This window comes from Schistocerca cancellata, chromosome 8 (genome assembly GCF_023864275.1).
Source record: "Schistocerca cancellata isolate TAMUIC-IGC-003103 chromosome 8, iqSchCanc2.1, whole genome shotgun sequence".
NCBI classification, from domain to species: domain Eukaryota; kingdom Metazoa; phylum Arthropoda; class Insecta; order Orthoptera; family Acrididae; genus Schistocerca; species Schistocerca cancellata.
The window spans coordinates 448,824,082-448,839,265 of NC_064633.1; the positions used below are offsets into that span (position 1 = coordinate 448,824,082).

The following is a 15,184-nucleotide window of genomic DNA, read 5'->3' on the forward strand; positions in this document are numbered from 1 at the left end:
CAGCTTGCAATACATGGCCTACATCAAATATGTAACATTACAGTAAAAATAAACAAATAAACAAATAATAATAATAATAATAATAATAATAATAATAATAATAATAATAATAATGTTACGGTCTTCAAACAGAAATTTCCAGTGCGCTCCACAATAACGTTAGATGAACAATCAATAGAACAGATGTCACATTTTCAGTTGATAGACTGCGATATTGACTATGAATATGAAAACTACCTCATTAATAAATAAATAAGTTTTAAATGATGCGCGTACGTTAAACAAGACACCGGGTGAAAAGACAAGAAAGGATATATAACCAGAAATTTCTAAGATCATGATGTCAACAACACTGACAATTATCGTTACATCTTGATCTGTTTCCAAGGTACAAAGGTTACAATTTAACCTACTTTTACACCTATAATATGCACGGAAAAAGCGCTGTGGGGCAAAGGCGTAGTTTGTAAAGTGACCAAACACAGAGAAATATGCTGTAAAGTGTCTTCCTCATCATCGGAAGGGTTCTGGAAAGCCCTGTTGCTGTATTGAAGCAAACGCAAAATTTTCGCGCACATAAAGATCAGGTCTGAGGTGTATTATTAGTTTTGCGTTATTTCAATTTCACATATGTGAACTACCAAAATTTTCCCAACCTATAAAGTTCTTTTCATGGAAGTGACATTCCCTGCTGTAGCAGGGAAGATAACGGAACCGGCGGAGAAATGCTCCTTTCGGAGCACAAAAAAGGCGAATATGCTACTGTTTGAAGGACTACCTGGGAAGTGAGGTACCAACTGTCTCATTCTACCTTCTTCAGCAACTTTGAAAACTTCCAATAATTTTGGCACGCAGACATGTTCGCGCTTTTTATGCTGAGAGAGAAGTGACAGAGCGAAAAAGACGGAAAAGTAATAACTACTGGAACATAGGAGACAGCGGTTGTGGTGTGGAAAGAACGAAGGAGACAATGGCAGAGTGAGAGAAAGACGGACACAGTGACCGTGAGCTTAGTTGGCAGTGACAGAAATGTGCTAGGAAAAGAGTTAAGGAGATAGTCCCAGTGAGTGAGAAATTTAGAACACGAGAAAGTGAAAGTGGATGAAAGCCAGTTATAATGAGAGAAGCCGTCTATGACAATGGTGAGGACGAAGAGAGAGACAGTGCCAGTGAGGAGACGTTAGCAGCAGTGGGGAGGAAAGACAGCAGCAGGAAGACAGAGCAAGATGGATGATAGTGATAGTGACATTGCGAGGAGACAGTAGGAGTGGGACAGAACGAAGGAGGCTGTGGCTGTGAGGCAAAGAACAGTGACAGAGACACAAAGAAGTAATGACAATGTATCATGAGTGAAACTGGGCAAGTGGGAGTGGTTGGTTATGTGCGACTTACAACGATGAATTAGAGGGTCTGAGCGAGTTAGGGGTGCTTGTGGGAGATAGTCATAGGTTGCATGTTAAAATGAGCGCGAATATTTTCGCATACCAAAATTTTTTGGGAAAAAATCTTTAAAGGTGCTGAGGAAGGTCGTATGAGGGAACTGGTACCTCAGTTTTCAGTCAGAGTCTTCGAAACAGGAGCATATTCGCCTCTTATGCTCCTACTGGAGCATTTTTTCGGTAATCAACGCAATGGAAGAAGACATTAAACAAGTACTCAAGAGAGATGTAGGACTACAAAAGAGTAAATCGCGTCTCAATGAAGACGGGTCACGCTGGGAGCCCGCTCCGTAAAATGAAGAAGAAGATGAAGAAGGATGAGTAAGTCCCTTTCCTCACATGCTATACACAATTTACACACAATTTTCAAACGAGCTGCTAAGAGAAGACGACCAAGTACGATGAAGTACGAAGTAAAACGTAAATGAGAATACCGGACAAAGGCGTTATTCTTAAGTAAACTGAGGAACCTACACGACTTGAGACTACATACATCCCTCGCTATAGCTGTAACTAAAGACGGCTGTTGCGTAGTTCACTGCGTTCTCGCGGATCGTAGTCATACATACTGTGAACTCGTGGTTTACGTCGTTATTGTCAAAAAGAGTGAGCCATTAAATAATAGAAACACGAATAATCTGAAAAAACTCCAAAAATCAATTCATCCGTTGTGTAACACAGGAGAACGTTATTGTGAAAACAATCATCTGGAATTTTTAAGCTCTGTGCTAACTGTGATGAAAAATGTTTCCAGAGCCTCAGTTTGCCAGAAGATGAAAGAGTGGATGCCTTCTGAAACGTCACTGCCTCACTGAATTGACGTTGCAAGATAACCAAGTATACTTTATTGTACTGACAAGCGGCAATAACCATCATTTGTAAACCACATAAACTTTTTTCGAGCAACATTCGTTAGTTCCTCGCGACACTCACCGCAGTATTATCAGACGAGAATACCAGTAACTTTCACGGAGAAGGCTCCAACACAACAAAAAAGTCAGGCGAAGCATGTTTAGTTCTTGGGAAAAATCAGAGTCAGTGTCGTCTTATACACATGGTTCCCTGAACTCAGTGCACAGTATTTTGCAACTTTCAGCAACGCTGCAAGATCTCAGCTGCTTCGTTGACAGTTAAATCTGTTTTCCAGATTTTTATGGTCACGATGCTTAGATGATGAGGTAGGACATAATGTAATTCTGATACCCTCCACTATTAACGTCTGGTGGTACTGGAGGTACAACAACACTTATTTATAGTGAAGACATCACACGGGTCGCCAGTAATGTGGGCAAGTGGCAGACAACAAATGTGAAGGTCTGTGGTTCACTCTTCAGTCGTACCTTGGATTTTTACTATCATCTTGAGGAGGTGGACCAATTTTGCAACTTCTGAAACAGAGTAGCTGAAGAAGAAAGGCAGAGGACGGAGATTGCAGCATGGCTTCCACAAGACAAAAAGAGCTTTCTAGAAACAAAGAAACCATGCAGGAATACAAACCTTGAGGTCATAAGGAGACTCATGAAAGTTATGATTTGAGCGCAGCTCTTTATGGGTGCGAAATTGATGCAATGGGCAAGACAGAATAGAAAGCATCAGAATGTGATATCACGGGAGAGGGTCGAAGATCACATGGATTGATGGAGTAGGAAATGAAGAAGGCCTCCAACTGTCCAACTAGTCAACGAGGGTAAAACTTCTCATATAGAACATAATCTACTCACGATACAGAATTGGCATGCACTTAAAACCGTAGTTTAAGGTAAAGCGAGAGGAAATTATCACTGGGGGTGTGCTAGATGTATTTTAAGACAGATCTTTGGTGATAAAGGATGCAGTGGTTATGCTGAAATAGGCTACTGGCAAGCTACAGGAATGATGATCATACGAGGGTAAGCTAAAAAATAATGCATACATGCTAGTAGAACGTGACCCAACAGACCTTGAGAAACGCGCCAGGTCACATGTGCAATACGTGTGCGCTGTTTGAATGGGTTTCGTTCATACAGAGTATTTTGAGTAGCGGGAGTATGGAGACCTATTCTAGTGCTATGTGAACGCGAGTTAACAGCGTGCTGTTGTCGAATTTTTGTCGGCTGAAAAAGTGACGTCTAATGAGAGTCATCGTCGTTTGAAGGCTGTTTATGGTGACGATGGTGTTGATAGGTCTACTAAAAATCTATGGGTAACAAAATTTCGTGATCGCGAGCCTGGGAAAGCAATAATTGTTGATGAAAAACGAAGCAAAAGCTACAATTGTAGTTGAAAAGCGCAGTGGGCGTCCGATTATTGCCACAGGGGATAAACATCGCAAACTCGTCGATGACTTGATTGAAAATGACCGGCGAAACACTCAAAAATGTATCGCAAACCATACTGGGATATCCAACGAACGTGTGGGCTTCATTACTGAACAATTGGGATACACTAAAATCTGTGCACGATGGGTAACACGCCGTTTTACAGGCAACAAAAAACGTCAACAATGCTGTGAGCAACGTTTGCAAAACTACCGTAACGAAGGAGACGACTACCTTTTGAATACCATGACGCGGGAAGAGTCATGGGCCCATCATTCCGACCCAGGCGAGAAAAGAGGGATTCTCTCCGGACGAAAATGTTCAACACACAACCACCCGCAAAAGAAAAAAGCCTATTGACTATATTTGGCTGACCCCCCCTCCCGTCTTCCCTCCGCCTGTGAGACTATCTGGTACGAGGGGCAACGGTAAATTCTTCTGAAGACACAGATTCGAATACACCTCCGACGTCAAGTTAGTCGTGTTAGAGGCAGCCTGGCGTCAATGATCTAGCAACATGACAAACCTCGTCCACACTCCTCGCTTGCAACTGAAGAGGCTCTGAAGTCTGAACCGATTCCACACACCGACCTTGCGCCTTTATTTTTTCCTGTACTTGTGGAGAGCCCACGAGAGTTATCATTACATCGCGGACGATGAGGTGAAGGCAGCTGTGAAGTCCTGGATTCGAGAATGGTCGGAAAAATTTTTCTGTGACTGAACGGAAAAGCTTGTTACACGTTGTAAGAAATGTGTTAAGTCTTAACGGTGATAACGGTGAAAAATAAATATACGGTTTTGAAGTTTAAGAATTTTAGTTTAATGTGCTTTTCGCCCTATCTTCCTAATTGTGTTTGTTCGCATTGTATAAAAATATGTGCGTTACATTTCAGCCTACACTCATACGAACAACAGGGCTGATAAATGAAACGATTATGGTTTATAAACGTGCAAAATTATAAATATTACTTTAATTCTGTGTCCTCATTAAAATGTAGGTCTCCTGTGTAACTGGCTGGACAAGCCAGTTCGAAGAATGCACATCCGCGAAAGCAGACATGAGTAATCAGTTCCTTTTCAGTTTCTCACGGCGTTTCTTCCTGAAGCTACGTACACCACTCAACCTATTTGTCGTCCTGTCGTCTTACTGGCTCTTTCCTCTCTCGTGGTCCTGTATAGTGGACAAGAACATTTCGCCTGTATGTGTGTCAAAGTGGTTTATTAGTGTCTCTCGCAGCAGCTGTAACGGTTAACTTCCTCATAATTTCCGCTTCCTGGCAACATACTTCTGCGGTTGAGTTGAGTACCTTCCAGGAAGCAGACCTGTGTAAAACTGTCCGTCGCTACTATATATGGGGCACACACCGCCATGGCACAATGGATCTGTGTTACTGTATTAAACAACTAAAAACCCACCTCGATTGCGAAAAAAGCACCTAGTGTTAAGTGTTAACCCAGGTTTCGGCGTAGATAACTACACCTTCTTCTTGCTGACGCGCTGCGATGTTGAAGGTTTTAAAGATCTGTGTTACGGTCATTGTAAATCTATAATTTGTAGGAGATGAAACCTTTAAGCACAGCATTACGCATGCAAGACGAAATTTTATTAGTTAATCAGAGTTATACACTGAAGTCAGTAAAATTGTCATCGCAGTTGTAAACGACTAGAACTTTCAGAAGAGCACTTCACTTGTGGAATTTCTCACTTGATAAACGTTCGACGAACTGCATCGACCTAAAAAGCGATCGAATGGAAAAATATGAATATTTTAACGTGAACAACATTAGTTCATTGCTTTGTCGAGAGCTTTTCAACTTGTCTACATATCAACTATCATGTGTCTTCTGTAATTCAAGAAATGTCGCATTTCACGTCGAGCGAAAGAAATGTTCGATCTTTTGCTGCAGGTTGTGAATATCTGATGCCAGCGCTAAAGGAATGGAAATCCTTACGCTAACGCGTAACTTAGCTGTGTTGTTACAGGGATTAGCCACAGGGAAGCAGGGAAAAAGCCAGCTAACGGCGTTGGCGGATTTTTCTGTCGCCAGGTAACTGGACTGAATTAATCCTGAAAGTAGATCTCCAGTAAAAACTGTTTCCGCCTTCAGAGATTAGCATTCTATCCGGAGTCATGTCCTTCAAAGCTAAAGCTATCCTGAACCTGAAGGTTGGTGCCCACAACGTAGATACAGGGAATGGGCAAAAATATGGTAACATCGGGAGAAATATGTTGAACATAAATTAAGGCGATCGCCAAGTATTTTGTATTTCAGAACGAACAGCACCTGCGAAATGCCCTCGATACGTTGCAAGTCTCAGACGTGGTCATAACAGTGTTCTGTGTAGTTGTGAGTGCATTATGACCATGCTCCTACAGTGGGTGCTTCCGTAACCAAGGTAACCGAAGTGTTCGGTATGACACCGTATCTAAGATTTATACCGCATGCTGGGAAAACTGAAGAGCATCATCTGCTAAGTCACAACGCGGACGAATATGTATGATGACTGATCGTGACGAACGGTTATTGAAGAGGACTGTGACGAAAAATGAGAGGGCTATAGCTGCAAAAAGCTACGGCAGAACAATGTCGCACTCGCGATCTCTGTCAGCACCAAAACACGAAGGGAGCTGGGTAAGCCGGGAACTGCATTGTGAGCCGGAATTTAATAAACAAAAAAACAAGCCACCAATGATTCAATGGCCGTAATCGGAAAACGTAATGCCGAGGCCATGAAAACTAGACTATGGAGCAATGGAAGAAAGTCATTTGGTCACATGGGTCTTGTTGCACACTGTTTTCTATTGCTGAGCGAGTTTACGTCCCAACACTTAAATATAGCGGGGGTTCGGTGATCATTTGGGCAACCATATATTGGTACACATGGACCACAGGGTTACTCTGCAATGTCGCATTACTGCCTAGGACTATGTGACCATTCTGGCTGATCAGGTCCATGCCATAGTACAGTGTTTGTGCCCGAATGGTGATGCTGTGTTCCAGACGACAGGGGCACCGTCCACACAACTCGCATCGTCTAGGACTGGTTTTGTGAGCACGAGGATAAGTTGTCGCATGTATCCGTGTTACTAAGTTTTCGGGGCTACTTTGCAGAGAAGGGTGCATGTTCGCTATTCACCTCCATCTACGTTATCTGAGCTTTCCATTATTTTGCAGGAAGACTGGTGCAAGAGTCCCTCGAAAACCATACAGAGCCTGCATTTATCCATTTCGAGAAGAGTGGAAACTTTTTCGAATGCTAATGGTTTTCCTACACTTCGTTGGTCATGGCAATGTTGTTTATTTTTGGTCGTTCCTTATTTTTGTCCACTTCCTGTATACACAAGATAGGGTTCCTTTATAACGCAAGGTGATGGTCTACCTAAATTTAAATAGTGCAAATGAGTGTGTAATCATGTGGTGACTTATTATGTTACGCTGCGTGGTCTTGTGTGTGTTCGTCAAGGGTGACTAACTCCACCTCTGGGTTTCCGACGTATAAAAAAAATTAAAAATAAAAAAAAGCATTAAATTAAATTTATTGTCAAATTCAAGATCAACAAAGCTACATTCATACACGTCCCTGTAACTTTATTCAGGTATGTGAAACACAATCATGAGAATGAAATAAACATCATTCTCTGACATTAAATAAAGTTATCACAAGTGTGTAGCACCAATGTTGTTTAGTAGTAAGTATGCAGACTCTCAAATGCACTATCATTCGACATACATTAACACGCCAAGTGATGCAACTCACGTAAAAATTATAAACAAACCATCCCCATACACGTGTACGCCAGATGCCAGATTTGAATATAGTGTCTTCTACTGTTCACGCGCACGCCGTATATTTGTTGTTCACAAACGTGTGCAATTCAGAATTTAAACTTTTTATTACTTGAGAAACCAGAATATGCAGAACATGGCAAACGCACTGAATGCATGGAATCACTTGTGACTACTATTTTACAAGCCGTGCGGCTACCGTAGTCTGAGGCGCCTTGCCACGGTTCCCGCGCCTCCCCCTGTCGGAGGTCCGAGTCCTCCCCCGTGTGTGTGTGTGTGTGTGTGTGTGTGTGTGTGTGTGTGTGTGTGTGTGTGTGTTCTTAGCGTAAGTTAGTTTAAGTTAGATTAAGTAGTGTGTAAGCCTAAGGACCGATGACTTCAGCAGTTTCGTCCCACAGGAACTTACCACAAGTTAAAAAAAATACCATTTTACAAATTAACAGAAAAATTACAGGGAGGTACATGCAGCATACTTGTTGCGGCTGGTCGCGACAATATTGTCGATCTAAGGCAACACTACAAGCGAAACAACATTTAATCTTACAGAGAACACAATACACAACTTTTGCAATAGAGAGCCTAGTAATATTTAGCAGTCCGTTTCAAAAATCTCCGCTTTTGCTGCACATCACCTCGTTGCAGGATTCTGAAATAGTCTGGCGATTTTGAAGCTCCGTGCTGGTATCTGACCATTGTGAGTTGAAAATAATGTCTCCACACGCGTCATGCATCTGTTCCAGGTAACGATACGACTCCGTACTCTCGTTGCTGTCGACGGGAGGGAGATGTGGCTGAATCGCAGTTCCAGGGAATACACCAGTAGTTCCCAACCTTTCTGAGACTACTACTACTACTACTACTACTACTGAATGCAATCAGATATGCTGATACCCCCCCCCCATCCCCCCCCTCTCCCCACCATCAACAACATCATTGCGACTTGCTGTCAACTATCGCCGTAGACTCTTTGATTTAAATGTTTAGACCCTCTTTTAACTACAATCTATCGTAGATCCCTGGATCAAAAACCGTGCCCTGAAGTTAAAAGAAAACACAGCTCACACCCATCTACAAGAAGGATCGTAGAAGTGATCCACTAAACTTCCGTCCAATATCCTTAACACCTATCTTAGAACATATTCCGAGCTCAAACATAATGAGGTATCTCGAATGGAAGGACCTCATCCATGCCAACGTGCATGGATTCCGGAAACATCGATCATGTGAAACCCAACTCGCAAGTTTCTCACATGATATACTGAAAGCTTTGGATCAAGGCAGTCAGGTAGAGGCAGTATTTCTCGATTTTCGAAAAGCATCTGACTCAGCACCACACCTTCGCTTACTGTCAAAAGTACAATCATAAGTATCACGTGAAAATTTTGACTGGATTAAGGACTTTTCGGTAGGGAAGACGCAGCATGTTATCTCTGACAGTCATCTTCTGATGTCTTAGTAACTTCGAGTGTGCCCGAAGGAACTGTGTTGGGACCCTTGCTGATCATGTTGCATATTAATCACCTTGCGGACAATATTAATAGTAACCTCAGATTTTTTCACGTGATGCAGGTATCTGTGATGGAGTACTGTCTGAAAGAACTACATAAATATTCCGTGATATCTTGATAAAATTGGTACAAAACTGGCCTCTTGCTTTAAATATTCAGAATAGTACAACTGTGACCTTCAAAAAACGAAAAAACGTAATATCCTATGATCTTAATATCAATGAGTCACAGTTGGAATCGGCCAGTTCATACAAATACCTGGGTGTAACACTTTCTAGGGACACGAAATGGAATAATCACATAGACTCTGTTGTGGGGAAAGCAGGTGCTAAATTTCGATTTATTGGTAGAATATTGGGGACGTGCAATAAGTCTACAAAGGAGATTGCTAACAATACTCGTTCGACCCATTCTAGAATATTCCTCAAGTGTGTAGGACCCGTACCAAAACTGACTAACAAGTGATGTTGGCTCTGAGCACTATGGGACTCAACATCTGAGGTCATCTGTCCCCTAGAGCTTAGAACTACTTAAACCTAACTAGCCTAAGGACATCACACACATCCATGCCAGAGGCAGGATTCGAACCTGCGACGTAGCAGTCGCGCGGTTCCGGACTGAAGCGCCTTGAACCGCTCGGTCACCGAGGCCGGCATATTCAGAGAGACGTATTTGTAATACTTGAATTACATGTATTATTAAATATAATACGAGACACAACATAATAAAAGTAGGAAAAATATTTATATAGATTATTTTTGTTTTAACTGCATAGAACGCACGCTGTACGCGGTGATAATTGCTCAAAAACACACACACACACACACACACACACACACACACACACACACACAGAGAGAGAGAGAGAGAGAGAGAGAGAGATATTCAGCCATCAAGATGGAGAATACTTAAACTTGTGGAACGTGTGAATGTGACGGCTAACAGAAACCTCTCAAACTAGGAGCGCGTTCTGAAAAGTAATGTCTCCGAAATTTTTATGTGAAAACCTTAAGGCTACGTCACAAGTGTTACGAAAATAACATTCGCCAGTTACCCTGACGACGAACGTATTTGTCACACCGAGACGAGCTTCATGATACCGTAAAGTGTAGAATCTCTGGCTTTGTAGACGGTGCCACAGCCACACTTCTACTTGCACCGCTTAATCACTATCGAACTGACGCCCTGTAAGCAGTTCTTAAGTTTTGGAAACAGATGAAAATCGGAAGAGACCAAGTCGGAACTGTACGGGGGAAGATCGCCGACAGTGTACCCAAAGCGTCGGAACGTTGCCAATGTCGCAACGCTCGAATGGTCTGGCATTGTCATGCTGCAGGAGAGGATTCTCCTTGTGTGGAGGAACTCTTCGAATTAGTGACTCGATTACAGCACGCTGGTTCTTACGCACCAACATAGTTACGTTACAGACTGCCACGTTATACACTACAATTTGGAGTCTTCTAGCGGCAGAGGGCTGCAAATACGCCGACATGAAGAATGATGATGCAGAATGACAATACCATGGGTCCGAATCCAGGTCAAAGCATAGGTCCCCCTGTAACTGGCTGGGTAATTCAGTTCAAAAGGTCGGAAGGCAACGGCACACCTCCAATAGGACCATGCTTAATACAGCACTGTGGTGTTCAATACAGATAAATGACTGCTTTATTTTTTATGTTAATAATGTTTCACTGAAAAAGCTTACGAGTTTTCACATGAAAAATTCAGAGGAATAATTGTTCGCCACGCCATCGTAATAACGTAAACCGTGTCATTTATCAATCTTCATTATACATGATATTATTAGTTTAGCACCATTAACCCTCCGAGCCCCAGTACCATACAAAAATAATTTTAAAAATCTTCGCAAAATAGTCCTTAATCGTCGTTGTAAGCAACAAATACAAGAAGAAATTGTCAAAAAGTGAACAACCCATAGTTTCAAGAAGGTGGTTTTACTCTGGAACCACTGGCACATAAGCGTTCAACCACCCATCATTTGCGGAGATATACTCGAAAGCAATTTCAAATTTTTCCTGGACACAATCCCACAGCCGAAATTCCCCAACTCATACTGCTTAAAACATGATATATACCTAAATAACAAGCAAAAATGGCCCTAAAATTTAATAAATTTACATCAAAAGTACATACTCTTCCACTGGTTTCATTTCGAAAACACTCTTAAAAGCAGCAACACAAACTGAAATTTACGTTACAATTGCTTTAGACAGTCTTCCACAGTCTATGGCCTCAATATGATCAGTATAAATCATATATCAGTCTTCTACAATATCATATATCACAGTCTTCTACAATCACAGAGCACAATCTCCGCGCGACTTTTGCTTTGAACGCTGTGACGGCGACAATGCACTACATTCGTAGAAGTGCCTCTGCGTACCATTACATTACGTCTTTTGCAATCGCACTGGTTGTTTCATGAAAAAGGCACTGGTACTTCAATAATAATGTGGTTTTGGGCGGAGACCATTGGGACTCAAAGGGTTAAACTGATACATATTATCTGCGTTTAAAACACATTAGCAAAACCAGCATCAATACATATCTATCTTGAACCGAATGTCTCACGAAGACAGCGAGCAAGGCGCAAAACACATAAGCAAGAAGTATTCAAAAAGCACGAAAGTAACGCTGTTCTCAACGAGTAGGTTGTTTAGAACACCGCCGTGCTTTACTTGGCATGAGCCATTGCCTTCCTCCGATTTTTTGAACTGCCTTACACAGCTAGATATAGGCGGATTACGAACCATGGTGCAGCTCGGCAGTTTTCACGTTTTCAATGGGAAAACAAACAATAACTGACAGAAAAAAGGCCGACTTCATAGATTAGCATCTGATACTTAGCGACTGATACAAACAAGCATGAAAGAAGAATTGGGATTAACGACGACCACGAGATCAATAAATGCGGAGCACATGCTCCGACTCGGGAAGAAAATCGCTCGCTCCCTCGCCGCTGAACCATACCAGCATTCGCGTCCAGCGATTTAGGGAAAAAACTGGAAAACCTAATTCAGGATGGCCGGACGGGTATCTAACTGCTGTTCTACCGAGCCCTGCACCGTACGATTGCATTACCAGGCTTCGTTATTATTATAAGTACAGGAACTGACGGATATTTGACTTTTGCGAAGAAACTTATTATTTACGAAGAATAGTTGAAACTTATTACGCTCATGGTGCCGACTCCAATACCAGGTTTCCTCTTTACATTCACTCCACAGCAGTAATCACTAACTCCTTCGAGATTCCAGAGGAAATCAGACCACGCAAAAAAAATTTCAAGTACATTGGCTCGAGCGGTACACCATACTGAACACGGTAGATGTTCCCCTTCAGTCGAGAGATCGACTTATCGGATGTAAACCAAATTTCAATTACGCAGTTCTATAAATAAATAGTTCTAAGCACCTCCTTGAAAAGCACGGCTGACGTTTTTCGAAATGCATCACTGTGTGTTTCAAGTGACCACCCCCTCCTCAGAATTTTATTCGGAATTCACCTAATACTGACGGACTGTTACTAACATGACACTGTTGCCACTAGCACGTCTTCAATACTTTTATTTGGAACAGAAACAACCTGTACTGGTGCTCGCTCTGAGAAGAATCAGTGCTTTCCCACGTTTGTGGAAGCGAAATGCACTGACGCGTTATCACGTTTCAGGCGCAACGTATCGTTATTTGCTCACCTGCGACGACAGACAGAACGCGTGCTCGTTGTCAACTGGTTCTTGCTACTAACGAAAAGAAAAGTAAGAAACTTAACGATGCGACGCCTTGCGTGACAGTTAAGTGCTCTAAGCGCGACGTACAGCTGTTTGTTGGCACTTGGTCTGTTTTGTTTACGGGCAAGTTGACTGGCATCACTCAGTGCACGGCCTTGAGCTTTTAACGACACGACACGCACGCAGGTGTACAAATGTAACACTGAAGAACTGCGACACGCAGCAGCATCAGTTTTCACCCTGTGGAATAAAACCAAAAAATTCCATGAAAAGAGAAAAAAATGGTCTGTATGATAAACAATCGTCAAGGGTTGGAAGAAAGGAACTAACAAATTGGGTTCATCTTGCTAACCAAATGATAAATGAGGCATGTAAAACCTCTCGGCTTGCAGACTAATATTACCATTGAGAACTTTTAATTTATACCATACTGACTAATACATGGATGGGGTCTCTTATCATAAACGACGGAAAAACAGCAGTACACTTGGTTCATTTACTTCTGCCCTAAGAATAACGGCCGACGGCGGTGGCCGAGCGGTTCTACGAGCTTCAGTCCGGAACCGCGCAGCTGCTACGGTCGCAGGTTCGAATCTTGCCTCGAGCATGAATGTGTGTGATGTCCTTAGATTAGTTAGGTTTAAGTAGTTCTACGTTCTAGGGGACTGATGACCTCAGATGTTAAGTCCCATAGTGCTCAGACCCAATTGAACCATTTTTAAGAATAACACCAACTTTGGGAAGATAGAATTCAGTGCATATTTCGAATATTTCATTCAGTACATGTTGACGACATAATACCGAAGAGCAACTTGACACTTAATAAAACGAAAGCACATTTGTGTGTGTGTGTGTGTGTGTGTGTGTGTGTGTGTGTGTGAGAGAGAGAGAGAGAGAGAGAGAGAGAGAGAGAGAGAGAGAGAGAGAGAGAGGCGATCAACGTCGGGGTCATCACCGTCCTTACGAAAATTAGTAGAAGGAATGGAGTGTATTACTGAGATAATGCTTCCTGGAATTCCGAAATACTTTTATTGAAAGATATGCAGCAACATTTTCTGACCTCCCATTACTATATGATGTAATTTCCCAAAATCCCCACGCCTCCACTTATAACAGACATCGAGGTGACAAAAGTAATCGGACAGCGATACGCAAATATACAGATGGCGGTAGTATCGTGTACACCAAGTATAGAAGGGCAGTGCGCGCTGGTAAAGCTGTCATTTCTACTCAGGTTATGTATGAGAAAAGGTTTCCTGGCCGCATGACGAGGATGAACATACTTTCAACACGAAATGGTAGTTGGAGCTAGACGAATGGGACATTCCATTACAAAATTGTTTGGGAATTCAATATTCTGACATCCACAGTGTCAAGACTGTACCGACAATACCAAATTTCAGGCATTACCTCTCACCACGGACAACGCAATAGCCGACGGCCTTCACGTAACGACCGAAAGCAGCGGCTGTTGTGTGGATTCGCCAGTGCTAACATACAAACAAGTCTGAGTGAAATAATCGCAGAAATCAATGTTGGACGTACGATGAACGTATCCGTTAGGACAGTGCGGCGACATTTGGTGTTAATGGGCTATGGCAAAAGACGACCGACGTGATTGCCTTTGCCAACAGCACGACATCGCCTGCAGCGCTTCTCCTAGGCTCGTGACCATATCGGTTGGACCCTAAAAAACAGGAAAACCGTGGACTAGTCAGATGAGTCCCGATTTCAGTTGGTAACAGGTGATCGAGGGTTCGAATGTGGCGCAGACTCCTCGAAGCCATGGACCCAAGTTGTCGACAGGATACTTTGCAACTTGGTGGTGCCTTCATAATGGTTGTGGACTATGTTTACACAGAATGTACTGGGTCCCCTGGTCCAAATGAACCGATGATTGTTTATGTTCGGCTACATGGACACTATCTGCGCCGGCCGCGGTGGTCTCGCGGTTAAGGCGCTCAGACCGGAACCGCGCGACTGCTACGGTCGCAGGTTCGAATCCTGCCTCGGGCATGGATGTGTGTGATGTCCTTAGGTTAGTTAGGTTTAAGTAGTTCTACGTCTAGGGGACTGATGACCTCAGATGTTAAGTCCCATAGTGCTCAGAGCCATTTGAACACCATCTGCAGCCATTAAGCTACGTCATATTACCTAACAGCGATGGAATTTTTATGGATGACAATGCGGCATGTCAGAACACTCTGGACAATTCGAGTGAATGATTTGGCCACCCAGATCGCCCGACATTAATCCCATCGAACATTTATGAGACGTAATCGAGAGGTCAGTTCGTGCAAAAAATCCTGCACCGGCAATACTTTTGCATTTGTGGACGACTACAGAGGCAGAACGGCTCAGTATTTCTGCAGGGGACTCCCAACGACTTGTTGAGTCCAC

The 15,184-nt window shown here is 42.7% G+C and overlaps 1 protein-coding gene across 5 annotated transcripts in view; it reads right to left on the reverse strand.

The window, feature by feature from the left end:
- LOC126094827 (protein daughter of sevenless) overlaps window positions 1–15,184 on the reverse strand; it is a 282,985-nt gene that overhangs the window by 222,888 nt on the left and 44,913 nt on the right. The window contains exon 1 of one of the 5 annotated variants that reach the window (XM_049909421.1): window positions 12,749–12,852. The exons of the other annotated variants lie outside the window; for them this stretch is intronic. The gene's annotated coding sequence lies outside the window, so the exon portion shown is untranslated. Of the gene's footprint in view, window positions 1–12,748; window positions 12,853–15,184 lie in introns of those variants that run through there. 5 annotated transcript variants of the gene reach the window in all.